A 16,879-nucleotide genomic window follows, 5' to 3' on the forward strand; every position below is an offset into this window, starting at 1 on the left:
CAGTCGATACCATCCCACACAGAGATCACCAGACCAGCCCACCTGCTCACTGATTGGGTTAGGAAGAACCGTCACTCAAAACTACTGGACCAATGGAGAGCCGAGATCCACGCCTCCCTGTAAATCCCACCCTCACGACAAAACAGCGCCAAAACTCGTAAACGAAAGAAAAAAATCAAAAGCAAAGAAACGGGCGACGAAAACAAAATTGCAGCATCGCAAGCAAAGACGGGGGCTGCAGGCCAGTTTTGATAAAGATTTTTTTTTTTTTTTGCTTTCGATACATTTATTTGTTTTCAATTCTATAAATGTTGCATTCGATTTTTTTATTTTTGATCTCAAAATCAATTTTTTGACTAGAGGCAGAGGAGGGTCGTGGTTTGGAGGAGGTGCGACGGCGAGGGCTGACTACCGGAGTACTGGCAGGACCAGCACTGAAGGGTGCTGCTATCTCTGAAGCTCCAAAGTCAGCCAGCTCCTCAACCAGCCGCTCCCTGAAGGCCAACTGTGTGAGATGCGCCAGCCCTTTCACCTTGGTCAGGTGCTGGTGCAGGATGAAGGAGTTGACGACAGCAGTGTCCACAAAGTGGTAAAAGAGGGTCTTCTACCACTTCATGGTCTTCTGCAGGACATGGCAGTAGCCAAGCAGAGCATCGGACAGGTCGACGCCCCCAATTCCAGCAGTGTAGTCCTTCACGGCACAAGGGATGGGGACATCCTTCCGTATCCAAGCTCCATTCTCCTTCACTCGGCGATTGGCAAAGTCATATAGATATATATACATACATACAGTTAGGTCCATAACTGGGTAGATGAGCAGCGGAGGACACCGTGGGCACACTGGCCTGGTCTGGCTACCCAAGTAGGGGTACTGATGCGGAGGTTCCTAGGGGCAGCCATGGGGGAAGAGCAATGGCAGGTAGCGGTCCTCAGGCCACTGCAGGAGGAGCTGCTGACGTGGCACCAGTGCATCACAAAGACAGTGCAACACCACCACTAGGGTTTCTACAGGGCCAGTGCCGATGAGATGTGGAAGACTTCTGCCGACTGGCAAGGAATTGAGAGGAAGGGATTGTGACTGGGTAGCTGAGTTGGCGTGAAGCAGAGAGTGTGTGCCAATGCTATGCGGGAGCGAGCGCCTGTGTGATAGAGAGCAGAATAGAGTGAGATAGGGAGTTAAGTGTAATTGTTTGGGCGTGGGTCTCAGCCGATAGGGGCCTTTTAGATTGTGTTTTTTAAGGCCAATAAACCTTCCTGACGTTTCTTTATACTTGTTGTCTGCTAAAGGAAAAAGACCCCCGCTTGCTACAATACTTTTGTTTGTTAACTTTCGAACTTTGGATTCACTTGACAATAGTACGTCCACCTGCTTCCGCAGTCAGTGCACCAGTCACAATCATAGATTTTATAGATTTGCTTTAACCCTGGCCAGTAGGAATTCGACCTGCCCACATCAAACATCTGCGTCTCTCTGCCCCCGCCCCTCCCCCAAGGCATCGCAGGCTGGCAGGCAGCACAGACACAAGGCTGCGTGCACACAAGAGCAAACCCACAAGCAGTGACCACATAGATACAGAATACTTTGTAAAAAATAATCCCAACGCTGGACGGGCCCCTTCGCTGGCTGGGGCCCCGGGACTCGAGCCCTGGTAAGCCCTTGCAATAAGTAAGCCTGACTACACCTATACTTAAGAATTAAACCGGCTCATCGTTATTGAAAGCGAAGAAAATGTGAACAATCTTCTGTTTTTCACTTCTGACAGATTACATACAAATTTAAATACATTCGCTACATCATGAATGAACCAACTGGCAATATATTGTCTTTGAAATGAACTTTACACCATTCCGCGATACAGCGAATAAAAAGCCTATCATTGAACTTTTATAACGTATATTTTGAAAACAACCACAGTCATACATACAACCTGCTACTTGAGAAACATAAAAATTCTACTTTTCAGTACATCTAAACATTTGAATAAGTCGTGAAGTGAACTTACTTTAAGCGCACTCTTCGGTCTGAAGTCATCTGAGGAGCCTTTTCTCAAAGTGGTCTGAAGGAAGAGCACTCGAGCGCTTTCAAATAATGAATCTGGGAACATCTGTGACAGTATCAAACACGTGTTTAATGATTTATTATCCATTATTCGAGTTGCATACTGCAACTTCGGAGTCCTATACGACAAGGTCAGTGTGGAACCGTGTATGCATGTCGTTATCCATCCAACACAAAACTATAATCGTGACTTTTGATCTTTAAAAAACATTGCTCGTGCCACTTTCCTTATAAATACGTTAATAAATAATCGAAGTCTTGTGGAGTTTACATCAGTTCATAATGACACAATATGTTCCATATTTTGGATCTTTCTATCTCACGAGCGAAGTCACCGCTTCCCTGGTGGTCTAGTGGTTAGGATTCGGCGCTCTCACCGCCGCGGCCCGGGTTCGATTCCCGGTCAGGGAACTCGCTCTTTCCCGCCCCTTCCATAAGCGAATGGAAAATCAATAAATCAAATCTATTCACGCTAAGTAGAGTGCATGTTATCAAATATGTATTTCCTGACTTCCCGTTTCAATCTTTGTAATGAGGGTGGGAGGTGCTGTATTGTGAGAAGAAGGGCCATGTGCGCTGCTTGCAAAATGCAGGATGCGAAGGTAGCACATTACAAAGGATCGAGGGAGAGAGACGATACTGCATTTCATAATACATCTTGAGACAGGTGTGAATTCTCACACTGTCAGAGAGTTGGCGCTGTCTTGGAAATATTACAGTGGTGGGTCCAAGGAGACACTTTTGTAAGTCAATCTTATTTGCACGCTTGTATTATTTCCTGACGGCTGCTAATTTGTCTTTGAGTGACCATCTAGGGAGGCATGTAAGAAATGCTGGAAATAAACTCATTCATGAACGGAAAAGATGTTCAGTTAAACTTCCGCAGTTTATTGTTAACCTATTTCTTGCTTTAATTTACTAATGTGATCTTTATAAGTGACATGGGAATCGAGAATTAGTCAAAGGTATTGAAGAGGTTACTACTGTAATTTGTGAGTTGTTGATTACTATAGAGGGAGGGCTGGAAGACTTAAGGGGATCTAAAATATACATTCTTTTTTTGTTTTGATTAGAGAAACATTGGTTTGAGCACCAGTTGAGCTTAAAACGTTTGAATTTAGGAGGAGATTAAGGTTAACCATCAACGGCTTTAAGGAAATCCCTGGTTTTGTTGTCCGTGAGAGCTGTTTGTATGTGTTCAGTTAGCAGTAAAGTGGCTGATGCAAGACGATCTTTTTGTGCAAAAGACAAACTGATTTTCAGATTCTGATTCTGAGATTCTAAATAAAAAACTGGCCAGTAAGTATTTTTCCAAATATTTTTTAGAACAGGTACAATGCTGATGGGTCTGTAGTTCGAAATGTGTTCTTTAATCAGATGGGGGTGATCAAGCCTTTCTTACAAATGGGATGAGTGTTATTTAAGATGCAAAGATTAGTAATGTGATGAATAATATTTTATACACATCTGCTGCGTGAAGAATGCTGACCAGCACCAGTCTACTCAAACACTCCAATATCAGCAACAAACTTAGGTTATGTTATGTTCATTATTATGCAGGAGGTAAACCATCTGGTATTTGAATGAGATGTAATCACTTCCAATAGATAAGACTGTAACCTGTCTATCTGAAGATGCAAAAAGGCTTCTCCAAACTCACATGTATATTTATCTATAATCTATATTTATGTTTTATGGAATAAACTTGTTACTTCTTCATCGCTGTATCCTGGGATTTACTAAAACCACTACAGATATAAAGAGCGATAATAATCTTGAATTCAATAAACATGATCCAGTGATTGTGCAGCTCTTGACTGCAGGTCTCTGCGCATACAGGGTGTTTAATGAGTCGCTGAATCGGCGCTGCTGTTTAAACCGAGACAGTCGATACCATCCCACACAGAGATCACCAGACCAGCCCACCTGCTCACTGATTGGGTTAGGAAGAACCGTCACTCAAAACTACTCGACCAATGGAGACCCATGATCCACGCCTCCCTGTAAATCCCACCCTCACGACAAAACAGCGCCAAAACTCGTAAACGAAAGAAAAAAAATCGAAAGCAAAGAAACTGGCGACGAAAACAAAAAATGCAGCATCACAAGCAAAGACGAGGGCTGCAGGCCAGTCTTGATAAAGTTTTTTTTTTTTTTGATTTCAATACATTTATTTGTTTTCAATTCTATAAATGTTGCATTCGATTTTTTTATTTTTGATCTCAAAATCAATTTTTTGACTAGAGGCAGAGGAGGGTCGTGGTTTGGAGGAGGTGCGACGGTGAGGGCTGACTACCGGAGTACTGGCAGGACCAGCACTGAAGGGTGCTGCTATCTCTGAAGCTCCAAAGTCAGCCAGCTCCTCAACCAGCCGCTCCCTGAAGGCCAACTGTGTGAGATGCGCCAGCCCTTTCACCTTGGTCAGGTGCTGGTGCAGGATGAAGGAGTTGACGACAGCAGTGTCCACAAAGTGGTAAAAGAGGGTCTTGTACCACTTCATGGTCTTCTGCAGGACATGGCAGTAGCCGACCAGAGCATCGGACAGGTCGACGCCCCCAATTCCAGCAGTGTAGTCCTTCACGGCACAAGGGATGGGGACATCCTTCCGTATCCAAGCTCCATTCTCCTTCACTCGGCGATTGGCAAAGTCATATAGATATTAATTCATACATACAGTTAGGTCCATAACTGGGTAGATGAGTAGTGGAGGACACCGTGAGCACACTGGCCTGGTCTGGCTACCCAAGTAGGGGTACTGATGCAGAGGTTCCTAGGGGCAGCCATGGGGGAGGAGCAATGGCAGGTAGCGGTCCTCAGGCCACTGCAGGAGGAGCTGCTGACGTGGCACCAGTGGATCACAAAGACAGTGCAACACCTCCACTAGGGTTTCTACAGGGCCAGTGCCGATGAGATGTGGAAGACTTCTGCCGACTGGCAGATGCAAGACGCTGAATCGGCGCTGCTGTTGAAACCGAGACAGTCGATACCATCCCACACAGAGATCACCAGACCAGCCCACCTGCTCACTGATTGGGTTAGGAAGAACCGTCACTCAAAACTACTGGACCAATGGAGAGCCGAGATCCACGCCTCCCTGTAAATCCCACCCTCACGACAAAACAGTGCCAAAACTCGTAAACGAAAGAAAAAAATCAAAAGCAAAGAAACGGGCGACGAAAACAAAATTGCAGCATCGCAAGCAAAGACGGGGGCTGCAGGCCAGTTTTGATAAAGTTTTTTTTTTTTTTGTTGCTTTCGATACATTTATTTGTTTTCAATTCTATAAATGTTGCATTCGATTTTTTTATTTTTGATCTCAAAATCAATTTTTTGACTAGAGGCAGAGGAGGGTCGTGGTTTGGAGGAGGTGCGACGGCGAGGGCTGACTACCGGAGTACTGGCAGGACCAGCACTGAAGGGTGCTGCTATCTCTGAAGCTCCAAAGTCAGCCAGCTCCTCAACCAGCCGCTCCCTGAAGGCCAACTGTGTGAGATGCGCCAGCCCTTTCACCTTGGTCAGGTGCTGGTGCAGGATGAAGGAGTTGACGACAGCAGTGTCCACAAAGTGGTAAAAGAGGGTCTTCTACCACTTCATGGTCTTCTGCAGGACATGGCAGTAGCCAAGCAGAGCATCGGACAGGTCGACGCCCCCAATTCCAGCAGTGTAGTCCTTCACGGCACAAGGGATGGGGACATCCTTCCGTATCCAAGCTCCATTCTCCTTCACTCGGCGATTGGCAAAGTCATAAATACATTAATTCATACATACAGTTAGGTCCATAACTGGGTAGATGAGTAGTGGAGGACACCGTGAGCACACTGGCCTGGTCTGGCTACCCAAGTAGGGGTACTGATGCGGAGGTTCCTAGGGGCAGCCATGGGGGAGGAGCAATGGCAGGTAGCGGTCCTCAGGCCACTGCAGGAGGAGCTGCTGACGTGGCACCAGTGGATCACAAAGACAGTGCAACACCTCCACTAGGGTTTCTACAGGGCCAGTGCCGATGAGATGTGGAAGACTTCTGCCGACTGGCAGATGCAAGACGCTGAATCGGCGCTGCTGTTGAAACCGAGACAGTCGATACCATCCCACACAGAGATCACCAGACCAGCCCACCTGCTCACTGATTGGGTTAGGAAGAACCGTCACTCAAAACTACTGGACCAATGGAGAGCCGAGATCCACGCCTCCCTGTAAATCCCACCCTCACGACAAAACAGCGCCAAAACTCGTAAACGAAAGAAAAAAATCAAAAGCAAAGAAACGGGCGACGAAAACAAAATTGCAGCATCGCAAGCAAAGACGGGGGCTGCAGGCCAGTTTTGATAAAGTTTTTTTTTTTTTTTTTGCTTTCGATACATTTATTTGTTTTCAATTCTATAAATGTTGCATTCGATTTTTTTATTTTTGATCTCAAAATCAATTTTTTGACTAGAGGCAGAGGAGGGTCGTGGTTTGGAGGAGGTGCGACGGCGAGGGCTGACTACCGGAGTACTGGCAGGACCAGCACTGAAGGGTGCTGCTATCTCTGAAGCTCCAAAGTCAGCCAGCTCCTCAAACAGCCGCTCCCTGAAGGCCAACTGTGTGAGATGCGCCAGCCCTTTCACCTTGGTCAGGTGCTGGTGCAGGATGAAGGAGTTGACGACAGCAGTGTCCACAAAGTGGTAAAAGAGGGTCTTCTACCACTTCATGGTCTTCTGCAGGACATGGCAGTAGCCAAGCAGAGCATCGGACAGGTCGACGCCCCCAATTCCAGCAGTGTAGTCCTTCACGGCACAAGGGATGGGGACATCCTTCCGTATCCAAGCTCCATTCTCCTTCACTCGGCGATTGGCAAAGTCATATAGATATATATACATACATACAGTTAGGTCCATAACTGGGTAGATGAGCAGCGGAGGACACCGTGGGCACACTGGCCTGGTCTGGCTACCCAAGTAGGGGTACTGATGCGGAGGTTCCTAGGGGCAGCCATGGGGGAAGAGCATTGGCAGGTAGCGGTCCTCAGGCCACTGCAGGAGGAGCTGCTGACGTGGCACCAGTGGATCACAAAGACAGTGCAACACCTCCACTAGGGTTTCTACAGGGCCAGTGCCGATGAGATGTGGAAGACTTCTGCCGACTGGCAGATGCAAGACGCTGAATCGGCGCTGCTGTTGAAACCGAGACAGTCGATACCATCCCACACAGAGATCACCAGACCAGCCCACCTGCTCACTGATTGGGTTAGGAAGAACCGTCACTCAAAACTACTGGACCAATGGAGAGCCGAGATCCACGCCTCCCTGTAAATCCCACCCTCACGACAAAACAGCGCCAAAACTCGTAAACGAAAGAAAAAAATCAAAAGCAAAGAAACGGGCGACGAAAACAAAATTCCAGCATCGCAAGCAAAGACGGGGGCTGCAGGCCAGTTTTGATAAAGTTTTTTTTTTTTTTTTGCTTTCGATACATTTATTTGTTTTCAATTCTATAAATGTTGCATTCGATTTTTTTATTTTTGATCTCAAAATCAATTTTTTGACTAGAGGCAGAGGAGGGTCGTGGTTTGGAGGAGGTGCGACGGCGAGGGCTGACTACCGGAGTACTGGCAGGACCAGCACTGAAGGGTGCTGCTATCTCTGAAGCTCCAAAGTCAGCCAGCTCCTCAACCAGCCGCTCCCTGAAGGCCAACTGTGTGAGATGCGCCAGCCCTTTCACCTTGGTCAGGTGCTGGTGCAGGATGAAGGAGTTGACGACAGCAGTGTCCACAAAGTGGTAAAGGAGGGTCTTGTACCACTTCATGGTCTTCTGTAGGACATGGCAGTAGCCAACCAGAGCATCGGACAGGTCGACGCCCCCAATTCCAGCAGTGTAGTCCCTCACGGCACAAGGGATGGGGACATCCTTCCGTATCCAAGCTCCATTCTCCCTCACTCGGCGATTGGCAAAGTCATATAGATATATATACATACATACAGTTAGGTCCATAACTGGGTAGATGAGCAGCGGAGGACACCGTGGGCACACTGGCCTGGTCTGGCTACCCAAGTAGGGGTACTGATGCGGAGGTTCCTAGGGGCAGCCATGGGGGAGGAGCAATGGCAGGTAGCGGTCCTCAGGCCACTGCAGGAGGAGCTGCTGACGTGGCACCAGTGCATCACAAAGACAGTGCAACACCTCCACTAGGGTTTCTACAGTGCCAGTGCCGATGAGATGTGGAAGACTTCTGCCGACTGGCCAGGAATTGAGAGGAAGGGATTGTGACTGGGTAGCTGAGTTGGCGTGAAGCAGAGAGTGTGTGCCAATGCTATGCGGGAGCGAGCGCCTGTGTGATAGAGAGCAGAATAGAGTGAGATAGGGAGTTAAGTGTAATTGTTTGGGCGTGGGTCTCAGCCGATAGGGGCCTTTTAGATTGTGTTTTTTAAGGCCAATAAACCTTCCTGACGTTGCTTTATACTTGTTGTCTGCTAAAGGAAAAAGACCCCCGCTTGCTACAATACTTTTGTTTGTTAACTTTCGAACTTTGGATTCACTTGACAATAGTACGTCCACCTGCTTCCGCAGTCAGTGCACCAGTCACAATCATAGATTTTATAGATTTGCTTTAACCCTGGCCAGTAGGAATTCGACCTGCCCACATCAAACATCTGCGTCTCTCTGCCCCCGCCCCTCCCCCAAGGCATCGCAGGCTGGCAGGCAGCACAGACACAAGGCTGCGCGCACACAAGAGCAAACCCACAAGCAGTGACCACATAGATACAGAATACTTTGTAAAAAATAATCCCAACGCTGGACGGGCCCCTTCGCTGGCTGGGGCCCCGGGACTCGAGCCCTGGTAAGCCCTTGCAATAAGTAAGCCTGACTACACCTATACTTAAGAATTAAACCGGCTCATCAATATTGAAAGCGAAGAAAATGTGAACAATCTTCTGTTTTTCACTTCTGACAGATTACATACAAATTTAAATACATTCGCTACATCATGAATGAACCAACTGGCAATATATTGTCTTTGAAATGAACTTTACACCATTCCGCGATACAGCGAATAAAAAGCCTATCATTGAACTTTTATAACGTATATTTTGAAAACAACCACAGTCATACATACAACCTGCTACTTGAGAAACATAAATATTCTACTTTTCAGTACATCTAAACATTTGTATAAGTCGTGAAGTGAACTTACTTTAAGCGCACTCTTCGGTCTGAAGTCATCTGAGGAGCCTTTTCTCAAAGTGGTCTGAAGGAAGAGCACTCGAGCGCTTTCAAATAATGAATCTGGGAACATCTGTGACAGTATCAAACACGTGTTTAATGATTTATTATCCATTATTCGAGTTGCATACTGCAACTTCGGAGTCCTATACGACAAGGTCAGTGTGGAACCGTGTATGCATGTCGTTATCCATCCAACACAAAACTATAATCGTGACTTTTGATCTTTAAAAAACATTGCTCGTGCCACTTTCCTTATGAATACGTTAATAAATAATCGAAGTCTTGTGGAGCTTACATCAGTTCATAATGACACAATCTGTTCCATATTTTGGATCTTTCTATCTCACGAGCAAAGTCACCGCTTCCCTGGTGGTCTAGTGGTTAGGATTCGGCGCTCTCACCGCCGCGGCCCGGGTTCGATTCCCGGTCAGGGAACTCGCTCTTTCCCGCCCCTTCCATAAGCGAATGGAAAATCAATAAATCAAAACGAGCACTAATCACGCTAAGTAGAGTGCATGTTATCAAATATGTATTTCCTGACTTCCCGTTTCAATCCTTGTAATGAGGGTGGGAGGTGCTGTATTGTGAGAAGAAGGGCCATGTGCGCTGCTTGCAAAATGCAGGATGCGAAGGTAGCACATTACAAAGGATTGAGGGAGAGAGACGATACTGCATTTCATAATACATCTTGAGACAGGTGTGAATTCTCACACTGTCAGAGAGTTGGCGCTGTCTTGGAAATATTACAGTGGTGGGTCCAAGGAGACACTTTTGTAAGTCAATCTTATTTGCACGCTTGTATTATTTCATGCTAATTTGTCTTTGAGTGACCATCTAGGGAGGCATGTAAGAAATGCTGGAAATAAACTCATTCATGAACGGAAAAGATGTTCAGTTAAACTTCCGCAGTTTATTGTTAACCTATTTCTTGCTTTAGTTTACTAATGTGATCTTTATAAGTGACATGGGAATCGAGAATTAGTCAAAGGTATTGAAGAGGTTACTACTGTAATTTGTGAGTTGTTGATTACTATAGAGGGAGGGCTGGAAGACTTAAGGGGATCTAAAATATACATTCTTTTTTTGTTTTGATTAGAGAAACATTGGTTTGAGCACCAGTTGAGCTTAAAACGTTTGAATTTAGGAGGAGATTAAGGTTAACCATCAACGGCTTTAAGGAAATCCCTGGTTTTGTTGTCCGTGAGAGCTGTTTGTATGTGTTCAGTTAGCAGTAAAGTGGCTGATGCAAGACGATCTTTTTGTGCAAAAGACAAACTGATTTTCAGATTCTGATTCTGAGATTCTAAATAAAAAACTGGCCAGTAAGTATTTTTCCAAATATTTTTTAGAACAGGTACAATGCTGATGGGTCTGTAGTTCGAAATGTGTTCTTTAATCAGATGGGGGTGATCAAGCCTTTCTTACAAATGGGATGAGTGTTATTTAAGATGCAAAGATTAGTAATGTGATGAATAATATTTTATACACATCTGTTGCGTGAAGAATGCTGACCAGCACCAGTCTACTCAAACACTCCAATATCAGCAACAAACTTAGGTTATGTTATGTTCATTATTATGCAGGAGGTAAACCATCTGGTATTTGAATGAGATGTAATCACTTCCAATAGATAAGACTGTAACCTGTCTATCTGAAGATGCAAAAAGGCTTCTCCAAACTCACATGTATATTTATCTATAATCTATATTTATGTTTTATGGAATAAACTTGTTACTTCTTCATCGCTGTATCCTGGGATTTACTAAAACCACTACAGATATAAAGAGCGATAATAGTCTTGAATTCAATAAACATGATCCAGTGATTGTGCAGCTCTTGACTGCAGGTCTCTGCGCATACAGGGTGTTTAATGAGTCGCTGAATCGGCGCTGCTGTTGAAACCGAGACAGTCGATACCATCCCACACAGAGATCACCAGACCAGCCCACCTGCTCACTGATTGGGTTAGGAAGAACCGTCACTCAAAACTACTCGACCAATGGAGACCCATGATCCACGCCTCCCTGTAAATCCCACCCTCACGACAAAACAGCGCCAAAACTCGTAAACGAAAGAAAAAAAATCGAAAGCAAAGAAACTGGCGACGAAAACAAAAAATGCAGCATCACAAGCAAAGACGAGGGCTGCAGGCCAGTCTTGATAAAGTTTTTTTTTTTTTTGATTTCAATACATTTATTTGTTTTCAATTCTATAAATGTTGCATTCGATTTTTTTATTTTTGATCTCAAAATCAATTTTTTGACTAGAGGCAGAGGAGGGTCGTGGTTTGGAGGAGGTGCGACGGCGAGGGCTGACTACCGGAGTACTGGCAGGACCAGCACTGAAGGGTGCTGCTATCTCTGAAGCTCCAAAGTCAGCCAGCTCCTCAACCAGCCGCTCCCTGAAGGCCAACTGTGTGAGATGCGCCAGCCCTTTCACCTTGGTCAGGTGCTGGTGCAGGATGAAGGAGTTGACGACAGCAGTGTCCACAAAGTGGTAAAAGAGGGTCTTGTACCACTTCATGGTCTTCTGCAGGACATGGCAGTAGCCGACCAGAGCATCGGACAGGTCGACGCCCCCAATTCCAGCAGTGTAGTCCTTCACGGCACAAGGGATGGGGACATCTTTCCGTATCCAAGCTCCATTCTCCTTCACTCGGCGATTGGCAAAGTCATATAGATATTAATTCATACATACAGTTAGGTCCATAACTGGGTAGATGAGTAGTGGAGGACACCGTGAGCACACTGGCCTGGTCTGGCTACCCAAGTAGGGGTACTGATGCAGAGGTTCCTAGGGGCAGCCATGGGGGAGGAGCAATGGCAGGTAGCGGTCCTCAGGCCACTGCAGGAGGAGCTGCTGACGTGGCACCAGTGGATCACAAAGACAGTGCAACACCTCCACTAGGGTTTCTACAGGGCCAGTGCCGATGAGATGTGGAAGACTTCTGCCGACTGGCAGATGCAAGACGCTGAATCGGCGCTGCTGTTGAAACCGAGACAGTCGATACCATCCCACACAGAGATCACCAGACCAGCCCACCTGCTCACAGATTGGGTTAGGAAGAACCGTCAATCAAAACTACTGGACCAATGGAGAGCCGAGATCCACGCCTCCCTGTAAATCCCACCCTCACGACAAAACAGCGCCAAAACTCGTAAACGAAAGAAAAAAATCAAAAGCAAAGAAACGGGCGACGAAAACAAAATTGCAGCATCGCAAGCAAAGACGGGGGCTGCAGGCCAGTTTTGATAAAGTTTTTTTTTTTTTTTTTGCTTTCGATACATTTATTTGTTTTCAATTCTATAAATGTTGCATTCGATTTTTTTATTTTTGATCTCAAAATCAATTTTTTGACTAGAGGCAGAGGAGGGTCGTGGTTTGGAGGAGGTGCGACGGCGAGGGCTGACTACCGGAGTACTGGCAGGACCAGCACTGAAGGGTGCTGCTATCTCTGAAGCTCCAAAGTCAGCCAGCTCCTCAACCAGCCGCTCCCTGAAGGCCAACTGTGTGAGATGCGCCAGCCCTTTCACCTTGGTCAGGTGCTGGTGCAGGATGAAGGAGTTGACGACAGCAGTGTCCACAAAGTGGTAAAAGAGGGTCTTCTACCACTTCATGGTCTTCTGCAGGACATGGCAGTAGCCAAGCAGAGCATCGGACAGGTCGACGCCCCCAATTCCAGCAGTGTAGTCCTTCACGGCACAAGGGATGGGGACATCCTTCCGTATCCAAGCTCCATTCTCCTTCACTCGGCGATTGGCAAAGTCATATAGATATATATACATACATACAGTTAGGTCCATAACTGGGTAGATGAGCAGCGGAGGACACCGTGGGCACACTGGCCTGGTCTGGCTACCCAAGTAGGGGTACTGATGCGGAGGTTCCTAGGGGCAGCCATGGGGGAAGAGCATTGGCAGGTAGCGGTCCTCAGGCCACTGCAGGAGGAGCTGCTGACGTGGCACCAGTGCATCACAAAGACAGTGCAACACCACCACTAGGGTTTCTACAGGGCCAGTGCCGATGAGATGTGGAAGACTTCTGCCGACTGGCCAGGAATTGAGAGGAAGGGATTGTGACTGGGTAGCTGAGTTGGCGTGAAGCAGAGAGTGTGTGCCAATGCTATGCGGGAGCGAGCGCCTGTGTGATAGAGAGCAGAATAGAGTGAGATAGGGAGTTAAGTGTAATTGTTTGGGCGTGGGTCTCAGCCGATAGGGGCCTTTTAGATTGTGTTTTTTAAGGCCAATAAACCTTCCTGACGTTGCTTTATACTTGTTGTCTGCTAAAGGAAAAAGACCCCCGCTTGCTACAATACTTTTGTTTGTTAACTTTCGAACTTTGGATTCACTTGACAATAGTACGTCCACCTGCTTCCGCAGTCAGTGCACCAGTCACAATCATAGATTTTATAGATTTGCTTTAACCCTGGCCAGTAGGAATTCGACCTGCCCACATCAAACATCTGCGTCTCTCTGCCCCCGCCCCTCCCCCAAGGCATCGCAGGCTGGCAGGCAGCACAGACACAAGGCTGCGCGCACACAAGAGCAAACCCACAAGCAGTGACCACATAGATACAGAATACTTTGTAAAAAATAATCCCAACGCTGGACGGGCCCCTTCGCTGGCTGGGGCCCCGGGACTCGAGCCCTGGTAAGCCCTTGCAATAAGTAAGCCTGACTACACCTATACTTAAGAATTAAACCGGCTCATCGTTATTGAAAGCGAAGAAAATGTGAACAATCTTCTGTTTTTCACTTCTGACAGATTACATACAAATTTAAATACATTCGCTACATCATGAATGAACCAACTGGCAATATATTGTCTTTGAAATGAACTTTACACCATTCCGCGATACAGCGAATAAAAAGCCTATCATTGAACTTTTATAACGTATATTTTGAAAACAACCACAGTCATACATACAACCTGCTACTTGAGAAACATAAATATTCTACTTTTCAGTACATCTAAACATTTGTATAAGTCGTGAAGTGAACTTACTTTAAGCGCACTCTTCGGTCTGAAGTCATCTGAGGAGCCTTTTCTCAAAGTGGTCTGAAGGAAGAGCACTCGAGCGCTTTCAAATAATGAATCTGGGAACATCTGTGACAGTATCAAACACGTGTTTAATGATTTATTATCCATTATTCGAGTTGCATACTGCAACTTCGGAGTCCTATACGACAAGGTCAGTGTGGAACCGTGTATGCATGTCGTTATCCATCCAACACAAAACTATAATCGTGACTTTTGATCTTTAAAAAACATTGCTCGTGCCACTTTCCTTATGAATACGTTAATAAATAATCGAAGTCTTGTGGAGCTTACATCAGTTCATAATGACACAATCTGTTCCATATTTTGGATCTTTCTATCTCACGAGCAAAGTCACCGCTTCCCTGGTGGTCTAGTGGTTAGGATTCGGCGCTCTCACCGCCGCGGCCCGGGTTCGATTCCCGGTCAGGGAACTCGCTCTTTCCCGCCCCTTCCATAAGCGAATGGAAAATCAATAAATCAAAACGAGCACTAATCACGCTAAGTAGAGTGCATGTTATCAAATATGTATTTCCTGACTTCCCGTTTCAATCCTTGTAATGAGGGTGGGAGGTGCTGTATTGTGAGAAGAAGGGCCATGTGCGCTGCTTGCAAAATGCAGGATGCGAAGGTAGCACATTACAAAGGATTGAGGGAGAGAGACGATACTGCATTTCATAATACATCTTGAGACAGGTGTGAATTCTCACACTGTCAGAGAGTTGGCGCTGTCTTGGAAATATTACAGTGGTGGGTCCAAGGAGACACTTTTGTAAGTCAATCTTATTTGCACGCTTGTATTATTTCATGCTAATTTGTCTTTGAGTGACCATCTAGGGAGGCATGTAAGAAATGCTGGAAATAAACTCATTCATGAACGGAAAAGATGTTCAGTTAAACTTCCGCAGTTTATTGTTAACCTATTTCTTGCTTTAGTTTACTAATGTGATCTTTATGGGAATGGGAATCGAGAATTAGTCAAAGGTATTGAAGAGGTTACTACTGTAATTTGTGAGTTGTTGATTACTATAGAGGGAGGGCTGGAAGACTTAAGGGGATCTAAAATATACATTCTTTTTTTGTTTTGATTAGAGAAACATTGGTTTGAGCACCAGTTGAGCTTAAAACGTTTGAATTTAGGAGGAGATTAAGGTTAACCATCAACGGCTTTAAGGAAATCCCTGGTTTTGTTGTCCGTGAGAGCTGTTTGTATGTGTTCAGTTAGCAGTAAAGTGGCTGATGCAAGACGATCTTTTTGTGCAAAAGACAAACTGATTTTCAGATTCTGATTCTGAGATTCTAAATAAAAAACTGGCCAGTAAGTATTTTTCCAAATATTTTTTAGAACAGGTACAATGCTGATGGGTCTGTAGTTCGAAATGTGTTCTTTAATCAGATGGGGGTGATCAAGCCTTTCTTACAAATGGGATGAGTGTTATTTAAGATGCAAAGATTAGTAATGTGATGAATAATATTTTATACACATCTGTTGCGTGAAGAATGCTGACCAGCACCAGTCTACTCAAACACTCCAATATCAGCAACAAACTTAGGTTATGTTATGTTCATTATTATGCAGGAGGTAAACCATCTGGTATTTGAATGAGATGTAATCACTTCCAATAGATAAGACTGTAACCTGTCTATCTGAAGATGCAAAAAGGCTTCTCCAAACTCACATGTATATTTATCTATAATCTATATTTATGTTTTATGGAATAAACTTGTTACTTCTTCATCGCTGTATCCTGGGATTTACTAAAACCACTACAGATATAAAGAGCGATAATAGTCTTGAATTCAATAAACATGATCCAGTGATTGTGCAGCTCTTGACTGCAGGTCTCTGCACATACAGGGTGTTTAATGAGTCGCTGAATCGGCGCTGCTGTTGAAACCGAGACAGTCGATACCATCCCACACAGAGATCACCAGACCAGCCCACCTGCTCACTGATTGGGTTAGGAAGAACCGTCACTCAAAACTACTCGACCAATGGAGACCCATGATCCACGCCTCCCTGTAAATCCCACCCTCACGACAAAACAGCGCCAAAACTCGTAAACGAAAGAAAAAAAATCGAAAGCAAAGAAACTGGCGACGAAAACAAAAAATGCAGCATCACAAGCAAAGACGAGGGCTGCAGGCCAGTCTTGATAAAGTTTTTTTTTTTTTTGATTTCAATACATTTATTTGTTTTCAATTCTATAAATGTTGCATTCGATTTTTTTATTTTTGATCTCAAAATCAATTTTTTGACTAGAGGCAGAGGAGGGTCGTGGTTTGGAGGAGGTGCGACGGCGAGGGCTGACTACCGGAGTACTGGCAGGACCAGCACTGAAGGGTGCTGCTATCTCTGAAGCTCCAAAGTCAGCCAGCTCCTCAACCAGCCGCTCCCTGAAGGCCAACTGTGTGAGATGCGCCAGCCCTTTCACCTTGGTCAGGTGCTGGTGCAGGATGAAGGAGTTGACGACAGCAGTGTCCACAAAGTGGTAAAAGAGGGTCTTGTACCACTTCATGGTCTTCTGCAGGACATGGCAGTAGCCGACCAGAGCATCGGACAGGTCGACGCCCCCAATTCCA

The 16,879-nt window shown here is 45.6% G+C and overlaps 3 non-coding genes across 3 annotated transcripts; all 3 read left to right on the forward strand.

Moving 5' to 3' along the window:
- Window positions 1-2,398: 2,398 nt before the first annotated feature.
- trnae-cuc (transfer RNA glutamic acid (anticodon CUC)) lies at window positions 2,399-2,470 on the forward strand. Its single transcript has one exon. It is a non-coding gene; the product is annotated as a tRNA-Glu (tRNA).
- A 7,152-nt stretch (window positions 2,471-9,622) lies between these two features.
- Window positions 9,623-9,694, forward strand: trnae-cuc (transfer RNA glutamic acid (anticodon CUC)). Its single transcript has one exon. It is a non-coding gene; the product is annotated as a tRNA-Glu (tRNA).
- Window positions 9,695-14,658: 4,964 nt separating this feature from the next.
- On the forward strand, window positions 14,659-14,730 carry trnae-cuc (transfer RNA glutamic acid (anticodon CUC)). Its single transcript has one exon. It is a non-coding gene; the product is annotated as a tRNA-Glu (tRNA).
- The last annotated feature ends 2,149 nt before the right edge of the window (window positions 14,731-16,879 follow it).

Source organism: Amia ocellicauda, chromosome 14, assembly GCF_036373705.1.
Source record: "Amia ocellicauda isolate fAmiCal2 chromosome 14, fAmiCal2.hap1, whole genome shotgun sequence".
NCBI lineage: Eukaryota > Metazoa > Chordata > Actinopteri > Amiiformes > Amiidae > Amia > Amia ocellicauda.